The sequence below is a fragment of the Rhineura floridana genome, chromosome 1 (assembly GCF_030035675.1).
Source record: "Rhineura floridana isolate rRhiFlo1 chromosome 1, rRhiFlo1.hap2, whole genome shotgun sequence".
Taxonomy (NCBI): domain Eukaryota; kingdom Metazoa; phylum Chordata; class Lepidosauria; order Squamata; family Rhineuridae; genus Rhineura; species Rhineura floridana.
Genome location: NC_084480.1, coordinates 172,549,201 through 172,570,136, shown reverse-complemented (window position 1 = coordinate 172,570,136; position 20,936 = coordinate 172,549,201). Strand labels below are relative to the sequence as shown.

At 44.3% G+C, this 20,936-nt stretch overlaps 1 long non-coding RNA gene across 1 annotated transcript in view; it reads left to right on the top strand.

Annotated features, from left to right (window-relative positions):
* Positions 1–19,273, top strand: part of LOC133388055 (uncharacterized) — a 73,463-nt gene extending 54,190 nt beyond the window's left edge. The window contains exons 2-4 of the long non-coding RNA XR_009763654.1: positions 15,004–15,112; positions 17,411–17,549; positions 19,031–19,273. This is a non-coding gene — a long non-coding RNA (uncharacterized LOC133388055). The remainder of the gene's footprint in view (positions 1–15,003; positions 15,113–17,410; positions 17,550–19,030) is intronic.
* The last annotated feature ends 1,663 nt before the right edge of the window (positions 19,274–20,936 follow it).

Here is a 20,936-nt window from a genome sequence, read left to right as displayed (position 1 = left end):
GTCTTCATCCCTTGTCTCCTTTCCTAAATCAGGTCACACCCACACTGCATACAATTTAAAGCACTCTTATATCTCTTTCACAGTCATGGCTTCCCCCAAAGAATCCTTGGAAATGTAGTTTGTTAAGGGGACTCCTAAAAACTCTCAGCACCCTTAACAAATGACAGTTCCTAGGATTCTTTGAAGGGAGCCATGGCTGTTAAAGTGGCACAAGAGTGCTTTAAATGTACGGTGTGGATGTGACATTCTAACAGTGGATTCTTCATAACTAGTGTTAAAAACATACATACCAGCAAGCTGAATGCTTGTTTTGATAGGTTACTTCACACCCCAAGGAGGTGAGGTTCTCCTCAGTCTTCTCCCACTCCGTATCCATCAGGCTGAGAGTTTACTTTAAAGAAAATGTAAAACGGGAGCTCACTTTTATGTTGCAGCCCTGCTCCAGGATTGGAGGAGATGCGTCAGCATTGTAGGAAAGAAAAGAACCCACCACAGCCAGCTTTGCTGTGGTTCAACAAAATCATGCTGAAAACCTGTGGAGCCATCCCCCACCCTGACTTGGCTCAAGGGTTATATGTGTTTTGAGACAAGTACCTCCACCATTTCTAAAATGACGTGACTGCCTTCTCCTTAAGACAGTAAACCCCTTGAAGAGGGATCTGCCATTTCTGCTGAATACAAAGAGCAAATGAAGTTGCCTCATGTATGTTCACTTAGTCTTGTGCTCTCTCTTCTGCCTGGCAGCCGCTCTGCTGGGTCTCCGGCAGAGGACTTTCCTCTCAGCCTTGCTACTACGGCTCTGTTGAACTGTCGAGGGAGCCAGGGACCTTCTGCACGTCATATATTCTACTGCTAAGCCATGAGCCCTCCCGTAAAACTGGAACTGTCAAGAATTAAAACTGGGACCTTCTGCATGTAAAGCATTTGCTGTGCTCTTTGTGCATAAATGTGTGGTGCACCAATGTGAGAGACAAGTGCAGGTGTGGAGAAGAGGGTGAATGACAGGTGTGACCAAGGTTGCCATATATGTGTTTAATACAGAGCTTGGAAAAGTTACTTTTTTGAACTACAACTCCCATTAGCCCCAGACATCACGGCCACTGGATTGGGCTGATGGGAGTTGTAGTTCAAAAAAGTAACTTTTCCAAGCTCTGGAATACCCAGCCACCTTCATAGGTAGCCACCCTAGGAATCCAGGAATTCGGCTTGAGTTTCCTGCACCTTCTGCCTGGGGTTAGACTTTGTTCTGGCAGCAGTGAGATTTCACTCCATTTTGTTGCCATTCAGTTGAGCCACCGTCTGTAGATTCAGCCCCCCCCCGCTAAAACCCATAACTGACACTTTTTCTGCTTCAAAGCTGCATTTAAGTCAAGTAGTAAAAAGGGAGGGGGAGGCTGATGCTCACAGGGGGTGCAGACCCACCACGGAGGCAGAGGTGCAGTTCTAAATGGGAAGGTGAGTTAAGCGTCTCTAAGCTGGCATGTGCATGTGATTAAAATGCACTGTTTGTTTTACTTAAGCACAACAGTCAGAGAGAGTTACAGGGCAGTGAGCTAGAAAATAACATTTACAGAAACAACGCTGCTGCCGCCAAGTTCCCTGACCTTTCCAAACCTCATTATTTCACGCTTTGCACACACTTCCCTGGCAAGGGGGGGAGGGAGAGAAGAGGTGCTGGGAGACATGTGAGCAAAGAGCAGCAAGAGAGGGAGAGCAATCCACAGATTCCCTGAGTGACTTGTTTTGCATGCCCCTCCCTTCCAGCCAATATCACATGGATATGCTTGCTGCTGCAGCAGCAGATCGATGCTTGGTGGCGCTGCAATGCTATGTGACACAATGGAATCTTGCTCTGCAGCCTGTTGGAACCCCACCCTGTGCGCACTCCTGCAACACTCAAACAGCCTGGACCAGCCTGAGTGAGAGGCAGAAAGGATGCAGAGTGGCCTGGTAGAAGAGCTGATCGTTGGATAAGTGAGCATGGACAGGGAAGGAGCCAAACGATATAATGTCTGGCAGTTCCTAGCTTGAAGCCATGCAAAACCTCTGTGTTAAAAGAGATACCCGTCACCCTTTGAAGGAGCTGGTGTTACACACAGCCCCAGTGATTCATCCACAGACACCCATGTTTCCTACCTTCTGCTCTTTCCCTGAAGCCCCCTCCCCCTAAACAGCCTCTTCTGTTAGGGAGGGACTGTGCCCCACAAATATAGCCTTCCCCACAAGGGACATCTCCCAGCTGCAGGAGCTAAGTAAATGGTTTTTATAAGGACCCACTAGATAAGAAACGGCAGATCATCCCAAATCATTTGTTAGAAGTATAACTACAAGTTGCACATTTTAAAATTTAAAAATACCGACCCTCTGGGTCGAGGCCAGGTAGAGCCAGGGGCAAAACTGGGGCAGGGCAGGGGCTGAAGTGGAGCCTGGCAGAACCTAGTAGATGTGGGTTGGAGTTAGCTGGTAGAAGCCCTGGGCATAAGGAAATGAGACTCTTGCAACAGCTCAAGTCACTTCTCAAATACAGGAATCCCTGGCAAAGAAGGTCATCTGGTGTAATTCCAAAGTTCTCCTATACCCTGCAATCAGGCAGGCAGGCAGGCAGGCATTTAACTCTATGTGCCCAGGTTACCCTTTTGCACTATGTCATGCTATAGTAGCCTTTCCCTAATGGTAGATGTGACGTCCTTCCCTGGCTCTCCCTGTCAGGTTCCCACCTGCTTGTGGCTACTGCCTTTCACTAGGCACCACCAGGGACACCACCAGTCCGGACCGTCCTTTATATGGTTTCTCACTCCGCTCTAGCACAGATCTCACTAGATCCCCCTGCTAGGCAGCACCACCAGTCACATCCTATAACCAATACTCCCAGAGACTTTGCCTGAGTCTCTCTCTAGCTGGTTACGTTTGTGACTGCGTGCTTATGCTGTTCCCAACCCCCTTGTATCTTTATAGATAACGCATACAACTCTGGGTTGCTCTGGATACTTGAATTGTTATTATTCCTCCCTTCACCGCTGCCACCATTAGATACTGTTTCTGTTCAGCCTTGGTAATTACCTTGCTCTCCCTTCCGGTCTGTATATCCCCCAGCCAAGGATCAGGCCTTTGGTAAACCAAATAAGTATTTATTAAATATCAGAAATAACAAGATTAGTTTTAGAATGTTTCACAAGCGTATGGTTTCATCTGTTCCTGTTTTGTACTTGACTTATTATTAATCAGAACTCCAACTCCCTCTTTCTCCACACTCCTGACCTCCACCCTCAAACACCTCTTTCTCCACACTCCCAACATCCACCACCCAGATTCAACTGTCATCCTTCCATTTATACTCCCAGCCATTCAAACGCTCAGCCAATCATCCAGCATTCTACTGCTCATGTACTCCCCCCTCCTCTTTCACTCCACTTACCATATGTCTTCTATATAAACAGCCCTTACCATATTTACACTATAAGCAGGAACATCACAGTAGACTCCAGATCCCAACAAGATACAAATACTCTTTAGTGGCCCCCTCCATAATGAATCAGCCGTGAATGGTACTTTTCTGTAATAAAGGAAAGAGAGACTACCATGGGCTCCAGGAAATGACCAGAGAATGTCTGTTGTGTTTCTGGAGGATCATTGCCCCAGCCTCTAGGTCAGCTCCTCTTAGCAATAGCCTTTTAGGCAGAGAACAAATCACCCATAGCAACAGTTGCTAAGCTCCCTTGCTCGAATTCCAAAGTTTCAATTCCCACCAAACCTTCACAGCTGGGAACATGTTTACACACAATTACTGCTCAATAATTAGTGTGCGGCAACAAAGTCCCCAGGACAGAATATGGCTGGCTGGCTGGCTTGGGCTGGGGAAGAAGAGGCAGTTTCTTAGTGAGACAAACCCATTTCCCATGGAAAACGGTGCAGGAGTTAAAACTGGTGCTTAATTTGTGAGAGCAGATGCCACAGCTCCAGCCTATCTGGACGTCGTAGCTTCTGGTTTGAAAACTCTCCCTACATCATAGATGGGTGTGGCCAGGCTGACAATGGTTATTCAGTGTGTGTGTGTGTGTGTGTGTGTGGGGAGACAAACAGCTCTGTGCATGGAGCTGTGAGCTGAAGGGTGCAAATATTAATAAACAAATAGCAATATGTAGATAGATCTAAATTGTCTTTCTGTGCAGATGTTTGTGCCATGCTGGTAAAGACTGGCAGCTCTTCACCTTCTCGGGGTGTTTCTGGGAGATGCATCTGATCTATCTAGATACCATACTGCAACCGGGGTGATGAGATCCAGAAAAGCTCTGGAAGCCATTCTGGGTATTGCTATGAGAGTACATGCAGGCTGAAAAACTGTGAAAGCACTAATGGTATAGGCTTGCATATACACAGTGAGAGCTTAGATCAGTATTTGTACTAGTTTAACTGTCAGACAAGTAAAGTGCTTTTGTGACTTAAAAAAGATTGTGTGGTCAAGACCTAATATGTCAGGCTCTGGCAAAAATGCACTCCCTTCTCCAGTAGCAGAATGCACATGCCATTTGCAAGGCCTGAAAGCCCAGCACAGTTCCGCTTTCTGCAGTATGATTTATGCCTATTTAGGCTGTGCCAAGCCTTCCTTGATCACAGAGGCAGCATATTCCCATGCTGCACTCTGTGAAATTGACCTCTGACAGCCCATAGTCAAGGTGATGGTCTCCCTTCTTTCCCTGACCCAGCTGTAAGTCCTCAGAGCTACCCTATGGGCTGCAAACGGGGCATCTCCCAAGTGTTTGCCATTGCCTTTTTGCTTTGCTCAGCAGGCACTTTCCATTCCCATTCCTCGAAATCTTCCAACACTCCTGATGCTTTGTCATTTAAATGTAATCAACTCCATTCTCCAGCAGCAAGGAAATGAGCTGGGTTTGGTCGTGGGCTTGCCCACAAGTGTTTAAGTGGAGCTGGTGCGGGCACATAGTCACTTAGCAGCCATTCTTGATGGCTGCTGCATCTCGCAAACACACACACACACACACAATAGCAGTTGCTTGCAAGAGAAGGAAAACGTCCTCCCTGAATTGATTTAAATTAAACTTTGATTGGGAACAGATGTAAGAGATAATGGTAGTGAGACAGGTAGCTGTGAGGAGGAGGCAAAGCAGGCAGGGCCCAGCAAGTCTGATGTCTCATTTATGAAATGCAGAGAGGAATGGAGCCTAAGGAGAGCTTGTTGAGCTGTTTCCCTTCCCACAACCAGGCTGCCTTTTAGCTCAGTGGCTTCCAAACCTGGTGTAGGCCAAGAGCTGTTCCCAGGGAATGCCAGATAGCAGCGGGATGTGACAGAGTGGCATAATCACTCACCATCCCATCCATAGCCCTGCTGCTCATGCCATCTGGGACTGAAGGCAGAGGGCAGGCAAAACCCTGCCCTGCCAGCTTGGAGCTCATATAGCAGTCAGGCCTGATTCCATCAAGTGACAGCAGTGGGACCAAATTGGGATCCAGTTGATCCTGGGCCAGCGCAGTCCCTCCCTGCACCCAGAATACCCTTTCAGCAGGCGGAATGGGGAGCTTCATGCCAGAGGAATTATACTGGCATCACTCAATAGGCAGAGAATAGTAGAACTGTTTTGGGGAGACAGAGGGAGACTGCTCCCCCATCCACACACACCCCTGCATGGTGGATCAGGGGTTTGGATTGCAGCCTAAATCCCTGATGTAAACAGTGGCCGAATAGAATCCAATGTCAGTTGCAGGCTGCTGCCATTTGAAAGATGGGTGTGGCATTTTTGCAGCTATTTGTCTTTAAAAAAAAAATCCTCATGAAAATTCTTTAGCATTTTAGTGCAAGCTTTTCTTAACAAGCACATTTTTGTATGCAGTTTTGACTAATGTACACTTTGCGCAAGACATGTCTCCTAATAATGCATTTTTGTATGTTCATTTTTATACACACTTCCTCTTAATATGTGCATTCTTGTAAACATTGGTTGGAGACCTGCATCACAAAATTTGGATAACTGTGAATTTCAGAGGAAGATGTGTTTTGATCCTCATATTGTTTCAGGAAGTGCAAATTTAATAGATTCGGCTTTAAATGTGAACTGAATTGAATCTCCCCCCATCCCTAGACAGCGTATTTGTTATGCATAGGAAGCTACCTTATACCAAGTCAAACTATTGGTCCAGCTAGCTTAGTCTTGCCTACACTGACTGGTAGTGGCTCTCCAGGGTTTCAGACAGGACCTTCCCCATCCTACCTTGAGATGTTGTGGATTGAAACTGGGACCTTCTGGATACAAAGCAGATCCTCTAGCAGTGAGCTAAAGCCCTTCCCTTCTAGAAACAAAAGGTAGAGAAACACCTACTGTTCTGTCAGTTCCAGTGCTTTTCCACCCTTCTTTTCTGAAAACGGGGGCACACGACGGTAGTCAAACCCTGTCCCTTTTTACTGTAAAATCTGGTGGCAGCAGCTTGAGTGCCTTTTTAAAAATTTGCTTCAAAGGGATTTCGCAACTGATTGGCAGATCAACCTGTTCCCCCTCCAGGTGTGGCCAGTGGAAAAGCTTTGCTATAGATGACCAGTGTGCTCACAGCCAAAGACTTGTGTATTTGGAAGGGGAAAGGAGAGTTAGGATGAAACAGTTCCCCAAGGGAAGTGGCAGAAAAGGATAATGAAAGATGAACACATCCTGCTTGTAAGCCAAATGAATATGTATTTGGTCTTACTGAGAAACTTTTTTGAGAGTAGCTAGCTAAATTCCCTGACTCCTGCACTTTGGTGGTTTGGGCTGGGATAGCTCTCCATGAAGCACACCCCTTTTAACTGGTTTCAGGCCCCTCTATTTGCAGCTTGCTAAATTCCTGCATGGCTGATCATCTGTTGCAGATAGAGCAGAAAGCAATCATTGGCAATATGCTGCCGAGCTGCACTTTTGTTCACTAATCTTCTTATTTCATTTTAGCATTTACAATAACCCAGCCAGTAATCCTGACTTCAAACACACAAGATGTTCTTCCAAGCTGCACCGATGTCAGAACGCGCTGGTGCAGGCAGGATCTGCCAGCTGAAACTCTTCACAGGGAAGAAAGACAGGACGGAGAGCATCTATCGTAATCAGTAGACAACGCATAGGCCTGTTGTGTCCTGATGTTATATTGTCCAAATCCTTCTCTGGATTGTCTGCAACAATCCAGCTGCATTCAGAGACTCATGGAATCATAGAGTTGGAAATGAACTCAAAGGTTATCTAGTCCAACCCCCTACCAGTGTAAAAAAAATCCACTGTTACAGCATCACTGATAGATGGCCATCCAGCCTCTGTGCATTGTATATGAGCTTGACAAATATACCAAGTACTCATCTGCTTGGGGAAGATGTTAATGCATTGTGGCATGAACAGAAGAACAGAAAAGTCCTCCTCCAAGATGAAGCTGGAAGGATGTGCAATCTCATTGTGCAGTCTCATTTTGGCAAGTTAGTTTCCACTGCATGTCCAGTACCAGAAGACAGGCTACTTGGATCTGTGCTTTGGGGCCACAGATACAGGGGGAGGGGGACTTACTGTAAGTTAGCAGAGAGTTTATAATAGGAGTATGCATCAACCACAAGATTTGGTTTGGACCCCAATTCAGTACTTCAGATATGGTTTGGATAGATTCAGAAAATTTGAAGCTTTCTACCCTCCATTTACTATTATGGGGAAATTTTAAAATGGTTATAACCTTCTTTGTTATTGAAAGAATTGGATGGAATTTGCAGGCATAGTAGCTCCTCCTAAGTAGACAAAGCCTGCCAAATCCCAGACAAATAGGTCCAGGATTTTTTGTGTTTTGATGGGCACCTTTAATGGTCACCTTTAAACTTGATTTTTTTTAAAGAAAAGAACCATCTCTAATTGTTTTCTTTTTGGCAGGATTGGATGAAATTGCAGGCATAGTAGGCCTTTCTAAGGGGATGAATTCTGTCATATTATAAAACTCCAGGGTGATGTACAATGATAAAACATAAAAAGCTTTTTAAAACAGCACAAAATAATCATTAGTGTGTCTGGCTAATCAATAATTTTTTAAACAGCTGCATAGGCTTGTTGGCATACAAAAAGTCTTCAAGAGATGCCTGAAAGTCAAAAGCGAGGACACCTGCTCGCTACTGGAAGAGTGTTCTACAGCGTGGGACTGGCAATGCTAAATGCCCAACTTCCAGTTGAGGCCAGTTAGGCCTCTGACATGAGGACAACTAGCAGCCATCCCAATTATAGTGACTGAGCTTAGATATAAAGGCTCAGGTGGTCCTTAAGGTATCCTGCACCCAAGTTGCTCAGGGCTTTGTATATCAACTCAAGAGTTGAACCTGGCCCAGTAGCAGATGGGCAGCCAGTGCAGATGTTTTAGCAGAGGTGTCAGGGCCAGTGCCAGCCTTCCCCAGGCCCCCTGCTCTCAGACCCCCACCCCAAACTGTGCAGGACCGCTCCACCTACCTCTTCTCTCTTTCTGTGAATGCCCTGTGTGCTGGGCGTGCAGGTTCCTGCCATCACCCAAAATGGCAGTGGAGGCTTCTCTAAAGGGCTGATACCCCCCCACCATCTTTGTTGATGGCACGTAGGAGCGCTATGCTGCATGCACACATTTACCCGTCATCAATCAAGATGGCGGTAGGGGCATTAGCCCCTTAGAGAAGCCTCTGCTGTCATCTTGGTTGACGGCAGCTGTGTGTGCAGTGCTCACGGCATTCACGGAAAGAGAGGAGAGACAGGTGGAGCAGGTGGGTGCTGCAGGCCCACACGGTCTGTAGGGGGGGCTGGAAGCTCCGTCTCTGCAATCTGCGGCAGTTGAACCTGCCGAGGATAGCAGAAGGGGAGCGCTACCCCCTCACCCTAAGGAGGGGACCTTCAGGGGCCCCTCGGCCAGGGCCCAACCTGGCTGCCCTTTGGCACCGGCCCTGAGAGGTGTCACATGCTGTTGGCCATCTGACCCCATCAGCACTCTAGCTGCTGCCTTCTGCACAGTTCAACTTCTGGGTCCCATTACGGTCTTTATCTGGCTCCTTCCTGCTGCAGCACACCACTGGGCTCTAATACTTTCCAGAGTTCTAACTCTCTTAAAGTGTTTCAGCCCTTTCTCTTTTTTGCAGATCTTCAGCTCCAGCTCTTCAACTCTCTGATTCCACAACTAACTTCTGTATTTTATAGCTTGACCTATATCCAATATTTTTATTCCTCCTCCCAACCCTTCAGCTAATTAAAAGGAGAATGGATTCCCGGTTAAGTTTTATTTCTCCTTAATTGTCAGGTTCCAAGGAAGAACCTTCAACCCTCCTGTACAAAGCATCTCCTTGTACTTTTGACTCTCTTTGGAAATATTTTTGTGCAAAACATCCTCTTTTACTCTTAATCTTCCTATGAAGTTTTGGCCCTCCTAGATAGGAGAGCCTCTAAAGCCTAAGCCGCCGTTTTACAACCCAAGCTTTACAACCCAAAACCAAACACAAAATGGCTTAAAGTTCTATTCCTTCACACAAGGCAAGGGCAAGGTAAAGGCAAGGCAAAGTTCCATGTGGAGCTGGAGCACGTTTTGAATGTTGTTTCAACAACTTAAATAGAGCTGCAGCCCATTCTGGGTGGAGCTTCCAGGCCCGAATCTTCAGAGTCTGAAGGCAGCACTGTTACATCCTAAGGTCATCTTAAGAATGGACTTCTCCTGGAAGCTAGACCTTCCAGGGAACTGGGCACTTCTGAGGCTAGGTCTCAGGGCAATTCCCATCCCTTCTGACTTTTCCTCCAAATCCACACCTTCATTCCATTAGAAGAGGGAATCAGAACCCAAAGTCATGACAGTGTGTGAAGACAGGGCACAGATCCTCAGTAGAAAGGGACAACCTTTTACTATATTATGGTTTTATATCTTTAAAGATGAGACATCTCAACAAATGGAGGGGGTGTTGCTAAATGAATGGGGTGAGAGATGGAAAGGTGGAGCTTTCAGGACCCATAATATATTTTTTCTACTTATGCTTGTGACAGTAGCAAATTTATTCCATGAAATAGGGCCTTATTGAACTAATGTCATGCCATTTTTGTGCCCACTAAATCCAAATAGTACCTGTTTCCATTAGTTCATGCAAGACACAATCTATTGAAATTGTCTTTTGTGTGAATCCTGTTGAAATTAACAAAAGCTGTTCAAGATCCAAATGGAAAACTTCCTGGTGGATTGTGTGTCTTGGATCAGATTTGTCTGCTGCCTCCTGCCATAGCCACTTCTGGATTTTTTGATACCCCTTCTCTCATGACATAAGAGCAATTCTACTGGATCAGACTAAAGATCCACATCAATTAGCATCTTGTTTCCAACAGTGGCCAGCCAGATGCCTCTAGGAAACAAACAGGACAAGACAGCAGTCTTCCCTTGTGAATCTGGTATTCAGAGGTAAACTGCCTCTGCAAATGGAGGTTCCACTTGAATGATGGTTAATAGCAGATAATAGACCCATCCTCTGAATTAGCCTAACCCCATTTAATGCCAATAGGTATAGCATTAAATCATGTGTGTGTGTGTGTGTCTGCTTGCCTCCTCTCTCCTGGTGGTTGGGTATTTGCTGGCTGATTTCACATCCAGGTTCCAATACACTGGCCTCAAGCTGCAGCAATTGCGTATGCAGCTTGGCTGAAATATCAACAAATACCTGTGGACAATTACATTACACAATGGCAGAACAAAGCTATTAACAAGAGTGGGGGGGACACACGACACTTTTACACAAACAAAGGAAAGCTTAATTGTGGGTCTGGAAGCATTTCTCTAATAGCAGCATTCTGCAGAACCTCAGTCTATGGGCTTTCAGCTCAAGGGGATAAACTCTGCTGCAATGGAAGAGGGGTATGGCATAATAATAAAACTGTTGGAATACAGAGCCAGAATGGGTCTAAAAAGCAAACAGTATTATTCTTTGGCAGCTGCCTTGGGGGGCTTTTTTGACTGGAAGGCAGCACAGAAATAAACACGAACTAACTAATTCCAGAGCTAATACTTAGGAAAGTGGATGGATGTGTTACAGCCAAGTCATTATTAAGCATTATTTGCTAAATAATGAAAATAAATCCAAATTTTAAACAACCTTATTGGGAGCTGCTGTGAAGGAGTTAGCTAGACTACTGATCCAGGCAATCTCTAGTACATGACAAACATGGGGCTAAAAATACTGACCTTCTTACAGGGTTGTTATAAGGTTTATGACATGATAATGTACATGAACCACTCTGAACAAAGGTTCTACATAAATGATGATGATTATTCCAATCCACAATCCCTCTCACATGTATTGAAACACTACTGAAAACATACAACATTTTTAGAATAGTAGGACTTGTTTGTAGTTGTACGTCGTAGTTGACTTGAAGGCACATAACAACAACAACAGGACGTGTTTGAATGAACTGTTACTAAAGATCAGTTACAATGTATCTTCTGTCCCAAGCAAGCTTGGGGGTAGGTCTACCAATTCTTTTGAAGGAAAAGCAGCTGAATTGTGTCCGCATCCAGATTGTGGTCCTGATCCAGATTGTGGTCCTGATCCAGATTGGGGCCCTACACTGGTTTCCTGCTGAAATCTCCCTTCCTGTGATTTACCCCCAAAGAAATGGAGAAACAGTAGAATTCAGAATGTCCTAGCATTGCTGTTGGTCTGAATCTGGGACAGGATAATTGCACAAGCAATTACAGTATTCTAATCTGCCATTTGGATCCTTGCATGTAGCCAATGCACCTGCCGGCTGCTGTCTCTGCAACAATGCTCTTAAATCATCTCCTACAAAAACCTTGAATTAAATATATTGCCTAGCATGAATTCTATCAAATGGCAGCTTTTATTTCCTTTGTAATAGCATTTTCTTTATTTATTCTGGTGACTTGGCATCTGGAAAATGATGATGATGATGATGGAACAGAAAGTTGGAATGTTGTATGCCATATGCGTTTCTAGAGGTGCCCTCTAAGCCTTAGCCTTGCATGAAGGTGCTGTCCCTAAATCCGAAGAGAGTTCTGGAAGCCTGACGGCCTGTGTGTGTGCATGTGTGCATGAGCAACTATTTTGGATATAACTAAGTGGCTTGGTATCTTGTGATCAGTGGATGATAAAGAGAAACCTTTGTTCTTAACCTGGACCACTACAGAATAAACTGTGTGAGCTGCAGAATAGGCTACATAACAATACTTAGCATTTATAGAGCATGTTTGAATGTTCAAAACAGTTAACATATAAGGGGAGGAGTCAGATGACTCCTCCCACTCATTGAAAGAAAGAATGGTTCTGTGGGATAGCTACCAACACATGCAGAGGATATGCCTCACCATCCTCACATTGAGCCAGAGGGTAAAGGGGAAGAACTCGTTCGATACCTGCAGGCGTCAGCAGCAGTGGCTGGGGCTAGACTCTTATGACCCTACAATTACATTCTATCAAATCAGACGGTGGGAGGTGTTTGTCTGAACTCCTTATTGTCTCTTGTAGGGTTTGCAATTTTTTTTTTAAAAAAATCATTATTACATTCATGTTTGTATTCAAGACACTTCATGTATTTATTTGTTAAAAACACATTTGTTTTATTATTTATTCATTAAAATCACATTTGCTTCTGATCTTACATTAGCTTTTGCTGTTTTTACATTTTTCTTCTTTCTTTCTTTGACTTTCTCCCTCTGAGTTGCTTATGGCAGCTGGAGAAAAACTGTTTTTCATAGCTGCTCCTAGTGATTGCCATTTTATTTTCTCATACTGCCCTGGAATGATGCAATCTTTATAGATAAATAAACAGATGTTTTTAAAGCTTTTAAAAATGTTTTTAATGATGTTTTATTTTAATATGTTTTTAATGGTTGTTTTGTTTTAATATATTTTAAAGTCTGGTTTTATGATGTGTTAAAGCACTTTTAGTGCTTTTGTTTGCCGCCCTGGGCTCCTACTGGGAGAAAGGGCAGGATATAATGAACAACAACAACATCTCGGGCATCATGGAAACATAAAATGGCAACTAACAGTGGGGCTGTAGAAATCGGTTCTCCTGCCACCAGTGGTAAGCATCCCACCCCAAATACCATGAATGAAGAATTAATGGGTACAAATGGGAATAATGGAAAATTTATCCATTCATATTAATTGTTCAGCAACACATTTATTTTGGAACAAAAAAACACAACTGAATGTCTCCTATTCACTTACATTTTTCATTTGTTTTGAAACAAATGCATACCTTTACTGTTGTAATCCTTAAATGTAAATGGACTGCCTTCAAGTCAATCCCGACTTATGGTGACCTTACGAATAGGGTTTTCATGGTAAGCAGTATTCAGAGCTGGCTTACCACCGCCTTCCTCTGAGGCTGAGAGGCAGTGACTGGCCCAGGTCACCCAATGAGCTTCATGGCTGTGTGGGGATTCAAACCTGGGTCTCCCACGTCGTAGTCCAGCACTCCAACCACTACGCCACACTGGCTCTCTGTTGTAATCCTTACAGCAACCTATATAGGAACATGTGCTGAGGAATGGTGGCTTATGTAAGGCCATCTAGTAAGCTTGTTGCTGATGTGAGATTTGAACAAGGGGCTTCCTAGCTCACACAGTTCATATTCTTAGCTAAGACACTATGCTACACCAGGATAAAATCAGCTCATTTTGGGGTGTTCATTTATTTTGCTCTGTTAGCAGCAATCCCATCTCCCCCTCCCCCACCGCAAACTGGCAAATATCTTCAAGGCCAGTATAGGAAACATGAAGCCTAATCTTGCTCCTGGTACAGCAACTCATCTCTACAGTTCATCAATGGCCAGCTGCAGTCCAAGTGCTCTAGGACTCTACAAATGCTGATGTCAGGCTTCGGGCCCAGCTCTGTAGCAGGCTGCAGCAGCTGGGATTTATTTCTGGCAAGGGAGATGAGGGTCAAATGGGCTAGACTAGCTACTAGAGGTAGGAAACGTGGCAGAGGATGAGCTGAACCAATATCCTTGTCATACTTAGACCCAGTCCTGGATCCAGTGGCCTATAAGTGACCCATGCTTTACACTGGTGTTTAATCCACTAATTTACCACATACTGATCCATTTGTGCAAGGCAAGCCTTATTGAAATGAATAGGAGCTGAGCAAGGAAATTTAATCATGAATTCTGACATGATGAAGAGCCATCCAGTTTCTCTTGCCCAGAGACAAAAATCCCTAGAGAGAATGCAGGATTTAGGGCCCTACGCCTGTGTGGGCTGAGCTGCTTCCCTGGGGGCGGGGGGGGGGGCAGCAGCACTGATTTCCAAGTGTCAGGGCCTCTCCTTAAAAAGCACTTTGCTTTAATCCTCCCCTGCTCTTTGGGATTTTGCCGACAGTGGAATAAACCACGTTCCCTAAGGCAGAGAAGAGTTTCGGCTCAATAGGAATTAATTTGCCTAATTACTGTCTTTGGGAAAAGATTGCAAATGGCCCAGGTGACAGCAAAAAGAGTTATCTGCAAAGACTTACTCACAAGGTTGCTTTGGCCTCTGGGGGTACAGGCAGTCAGTGCTTGCCCCACTGGCTATTTAGTATGCCTGAATTTGAGGGGTAGTAGGTATTTTGGAGTCTAATTCACACTGAAATAAGAGAGGTAAACAACTTTATGCTGATAGGTACAGATCCCTTGCTCACCCCATTAGGATTCCAGCTCCTCAGTTGCACACCCTGCCATAGAAGTCAAAGTTGCCTGAGGCCACTGAAGCTGCGCTGTTTTTTCTGACTTCAGACTCCCAGCAGCCCCTAAAAGGAACCAGAAAAGCACTCCTGGTGGCTGGTCCACAGCTTCTGCTTGGGGCTCTTTAGCTGATCTTCAAGCCTGCTTGCTGAATCTTATGTTTGCTTTTAGTCTTGTACTGCTCTGACTCTTTGGAAGATTACAGTAATTCTTTTGGATTATTTTGTGTTGAATACTTGTCATTTTTGTATGAAGCATATATACTTGCATTGTATTAATTTGCCTGAGATTTACTGTGACGGTCCCTTTATCATTTCTTTTGTCTCTCCAGTTCCTGCTTGACATATGTGGCTGCCTTCTGCCTGCTTGCCTTTAGCGTTTGACCTGATGATGACACAGATGATGACCCCAGTGTTGGCAGTAAAGCACCAACACATTTTGTAAGTGACCTGAGCGGGGGTGGGGAGGGGAATGACAGATGGTGATCTGTACTTCTCTTTGCTGATTCCTCCTCTAACATGTTCGTTGTTTTTTGCAGGCTTTGCTCCCCCTTTTCCTCCCTTCTCTTCCTGTCTCTGTTCTCGGTTAGTTAGTGATGGCTCCCTGAGTGCGGGCTGCATAGCTACTTCAGCATGTATAACTTTACCTCTTTGTAGTAATAAACCTTACGTTTCTTTATTCTTGCAACCACCAGTCTTAGCCGACTAGTTATTCCTGCACTTTGCTAAGAACGTGTCTACCAAAAACTCTTATCACCCAGAAAGGCTGGGAGAGTGAAGGGATAACCTCACAGACTGTGGTTACTCTGCTGTCTTATTCATTTAGCATGCCGTGCTCCATATAGCTTTGCTATGGTACTACGTGCTCTAAAAGAAGTGAAATTTTCTGTTTAATATGACTGGGCTCTGTTACAAGGCAGATGTGAGAAATTGAACCATGGACAAACTAGAGCTGTTCAGGTAATTAATTTAGCCACTGCTGAGAAACTGTTCTGGCTAACCGACTTTATGGACCAGGTAGCCGGTGAGTTACCCCCATGTCAGGCATGTCATGATCACTAAGGGATGACCCAGCAGTCCATACTCGCTCAGTCTGTGCTTTCCTGACACCTTCCAACTTAACAAATCATCTCTTTTTTCCAGAGTATCTGGTTGCTATAACTCCCCCCTCCCATTTGCTTCCTTCCCCTGGTACAGACTTTCTTGCTTCCGTAGGTGGAGGCGGTTAAGAGATGATTTCATACTCCTTCTGGCCTTTCCTCAAGGAATGGCGCCTGAGCAGCCAGGTCCCAGTGAAAAAGCCCCTCTGTGTAATACCCAGAGTGGGTGGCTGACAGCAAAGATGAATGGATTTAATCACACTGCTTACAGGGCACCATCTGAAGTTTTGTGTAAGTTATGATAGCGACAGTTTGCACGAAAATTGTATTTCCAGGCTTCATTGACTGGCTTAATGAGAATCTTTACGTGTCAGATATTAAATTAAGAAATTAAAGAGCTGTTTCAGTGTATATAGACTCCTTCTCCTGTGCTGGCCAGCAGAGCTCCTTACACATCCATCAGCAGCAAGCTTGCAAAAAGATGGGAGAAGACTTTGATTTTCTGTCACAGGAGAAGTGAATCTAATGTATGCTGGAACCTAATTCATGTTTTATTAAAAAGCATGAGAAGGAAGCTGCTAGCCTGGCCTTTACCCGTTGCACTCCCTTCTGAGAACCTGTGAGGGGGGATTAGAATGCCAGGTAGGAATTCTGTCTTAAGAAAATAGCAAACAGTGAGGTGCCAGGAACGCTTTGACCATTAGGAGCCACTCTTCCTTTTTTCAAAAGTGTCCAGTACTCGAGGCAGGTGCAGAAAACACAAACAAGAAGGAGAAAGAAGACTGTCGTAGAAAGATCCATGCAGGCTTGTTTGCCTAGGAGAATTCAGAGCATGATGATATATCCTTTAACCAACTTGGCTGACAGCCAAAAAAAGGTCCATCCTTTACAATTTTTCAAATAAAGTTCAGGCTGGTGGTGAGCCAAATGCCACACTTGGGGTGCTTCCAAATGGATGACTGTTGTGGAATTGGTGCTTCTCATGCACATAAGTTTTTTGCACCATCCACATGATGTCATCATCAAAATGCCAGCCTGTACCATTTTTACATTAAATCCAGATTTACTGTGGAAAATCTGTTATGTAAAAATAACCTAAAATACATCCAGAGTCACTGCTGGTGTGGAAGTTCATTCGCACTTTTTTTGGTGGGTGCTTTGTCATGTGTGTGATGATGTTTAGCTCCTCAGTTGAGCACAGCCTAGCCATTTTGTTTCCAGCATCCCAAACAAAAGAAGCCTTCCTATTTCCACGGATTGCTGTATGCTTAAAGTGCATTGGAATTTCAAATCAAATCATTTTATTTATGGTCATTGACCAGTCATAGACATACATACAAATACAAATACTCTGAGCATATACAAAATACGACATAAAACTTATACAAGGAGAAGAAGAATCTTTTAGTCCTATTTAGTTAAGAGCATAGTGCCTTTACCATCTGCTTCCTTGTGATGCATGCACCGGCACAGAATTTCGCTACACTAAGGGTTGTTTCCTTCCTGAGATCTGAGAGGAAGAAAGAAACGTATGTTGTATCAGAACTATGGGGCAGGGTTTGTAAGATTGAGGCAATATAGAAGGCACGAATGTCCTTGTAATATGAACTGTAAATGAGAACATGGGTGATTGTTTCAGCCTCCCCCGACTGGCATGGACATCGGCGTTGAAAGTATGGGATTTGCTGGTATCTCCCCTCCAATAAGGCTGACAGGAGTGCATTTAAACGGGCCAGGGTAAAGGCTCTACGAAGCCTAGGGATGTCCAAGGCGTAAAGGTATGTTTCGGGAGCAAAATTGATATTAAAGTTTACCGGAGACCGGTAGTTTGCCACCCGAGCTTTGTCATTTTGCAGGGCTACATCCCTTATCCTATTTTTGATCACTTCTTTGGCCTTAATAGTGCCCAGCTGGGCCAAGACTGAGGGAGAGAACCCATAATGGTGTAGTTTTTCCTCAACTTGGCTTGCCCACCCTCGTGTCAGATTGTCTGTTAGGATCAGCGGAGTTAATCCCAGCGAGTTAGCATTTAGCTTGATTCAATAATTGAATATATTTATCCACATTTGGGCTTCAAGGAGAATTAGCCCGGCTTCCAATCTAAATATGGCGTTGGGGATGCCACACGGGGCACCAAGAATAGAGCATAAGAATTTTGATTGAACTGCCTCCAAGCGGCGGGCATCTTTATAGATGCATACCTGTGAGCCATAAAGTAGTTGGGCCATCACGTTACCCTGAAATACTTTAATAGCCGACGGGATGTGGGCACCTCCCTTCGTATGGAAGAACCTAAGTATGGCAGAGGCGGTTCTACGGGCGTTCTCTGTTAGGTGGGCAGTTTGTGCTCTCCAGATGCCAGTTGATTGAAAGACTACACCCAAGTACTTGTATATCTTGACTTGTTCAATATTGTGTCCATTGATAGTCCATCTGCGATTGGTATACTTTTTAGAAAAGACAAAAATTTTGGTCTTTTCATAGTTTATTATAAGCTCCTCTTGTTTGCAATATGCCGTAAAGGCACGGAATGCTCTTCTAAGTCCCACTTCAGAGTAGGATAATATTGCTGTATCATCCACGTAAAGAAGGGCTGGTATGGGTCGATTCGCTAGTTTAGGAGGGTGAATATCAGTTTTCAAAAGGGTTGGGGCTAGGGCATTGATGTAAAGGTTAAAAAGAAGAGGGGCCAGGATACAGCCCTGTTTCACTCCTTTATTTAGTGGAACCGGAGCCGAGATGTGTCCCTGTGGATTGCATCTGACTCTCAGGAAGTTTTGTTCATGCAGAGTACGTATTAATAGTAGTAATCTGTGATCCAAAGAGGAGGCTTCCAGCTTTGCCCACAGTTTGTTCCAGGGAATGCTGTCAAATGCGGATTTAAAATCCACAAAGGCTGTATATAGCGCTCCTACATTGGAATTTCAGCAAACCAGTTTGGATAAGCTATTCTCTCAAGATCCCAACTGATGTGGGGGTTTACCTTGGAGACTGTAACTGTAATACATACATTGGGGTTTTTTAGATTTATTTATTTTCTAAGACAGAGGACTTGCAAAGGACCTCTTTATCACACTTCGGTATAGTTAAATATCAGTGATGCGCAAGACCCCTGTATTAAAAATTAAAACAAAAACACCGAATGGAAATTGCCCTCCTCCCAAAAAAGTACACACTTTTGTGCCCTTTCATGGGGAAAAATGTTTTTAAAGGTGAATGTGAACAAACAGACAAATAACTGCATGCTTGCCCCAAACAGAAAAAGGTAGAAGAGGGCAAAATGACTGAGGAGAGGGGCAGAAAAAAAGCAGCACAGAATGATTCCATCAAGGACCACTGCCCACTAGTGTGGATGGGAAACAGTGGAGTACCTATGAAAAATCTAAGGCTAAAAAATGGAATTTGTGCATGGTGGCAGCCAGTTCTGCACACAGAAAAACTGGATCTGAATGACCTGTTTGCGACATAAAGCCCCCATCTGAAAGCATCCATGCATTTGAGAAACTGTCTTTAGTTTGATATAAGAACATAAAAGTAATTCTACTGTATCGGATTGTCTGTAATGGCCGTTGGATCAATAAATATATTTTATCATCATTATCATCATTATCCTTTCCTTTATGGGGATAAAAACAGGTTGTTGTCTGGAGTGGGGTGGGGGAGGAGTGGGGAGAAAAGCATGAGCTGAAAGGGTTAGGAAATCCTCTCCCCTGCACCAGTCTTATCCTTCCAATTTCAGCCTCGCTGGCTGCTAGCTGGATGAAACGTAAAGTTGTCAAAAATAATTGCAAAATTATGGGCGGTATTCAACCAAATCCTTGCACAAGTACAAAGATTATTTATTTATTTATTTGATTTATATCCCACCCTTCCTCCCAATAGGAGCCTAGGGCGGCAATTAGATTAGGCTAGGGCAATCAGATCCCCCCCCCTCGCATCTCCTGCACATACCCCGCGCCTCTCCCAAATCTGGTCCAGATTTGGGGAAAGGGGGGGGAGGAAAGGGGGAGAATATTCCATTGCACAAGGAAAAATCCTTGCGCTGCTTTGAATATAACCCCAGATATTTTTTTTGTATTTATATTAGCTGCCTAATAACATAGTTCTCAGGGTGGCTCACAAAGATAAAATACAATACAAAAAATATCATAAAAACAATGGCAGCATAAACATTTCTAGCCAAGAGAGACCTAAAACCAAATTCACTATATATCTGAAAATACAATACACCATCAGTGGAATGAAACAACAGATTTTTAGATCGCAGATCTACCTGACTGACCAATGACACTACCAAGAGTGGGCAGCCAGATTCCTCTAGAAGTTCAGCAGCAGGGCATGCAAATTATGCCTCTCCCCTGTTGTCTCAATGGACAGCCTATCTGAGTGCAGCAGAATGTCAACAGGTGACCCTTGCAGAGATGGAACAAGTAGTGTGCACAATGCTGGAAGGGGGCCAGTGACATGGTCCTGCTCCTGCCTTCTCCACATGTTTGTACTACACCTAGCAAACAAGTGTAGATTCGGCTCTGAGTGATTTTCAGTATAGCATTTGGTCTCTTTTAAAATGAAAACATCTCCATAGCCCTGTTGACTATGCTATGCTTGGTAGACTATACTTTTTAGTAGATAATGTGTTTAACTTTAAATACATCTCAATTAGTAGTGCAGTGGCAAATCCAGAAGTATAGGGTCCCCTCATGATAGTCACAGACACACCCTCTCCCATCCTTTTTTTTTCTGAGAATGAGATCCTTGTTAATGCAAGTATCCCTAGGAGCCGATAAAAATGAAAGGGGAGAGTGTTAGCTGCTGAGAAGAGTCTTCTCAGTGGCTGACTCACCTCCTTTCACTCTGATTGGTTCAAATCAGCAGGAAAGGACAAGGTACCATTTTAGAAGACTTTTCTCAGTGGCTAGCACACTCTCATGATGATTGGATCACGGGATGCTGGACCCTGCTCCCAAAAAAGTAAGGAGTCTAAGACCCCCTGAGTCCCTGGACGACTACACCCCTGATCCCAATAAATAAAAATAGACTGCAAGTGCCTTATCCAGGACTAACTAGTAAGTTTCCTTAGCTAAGTAAGACTTGAACCCAGGTTTCCCACAAGAATACCCTCTGTGTTAAGAATTTGCCAGGACTTGCTGGATGGCCCATTCAGG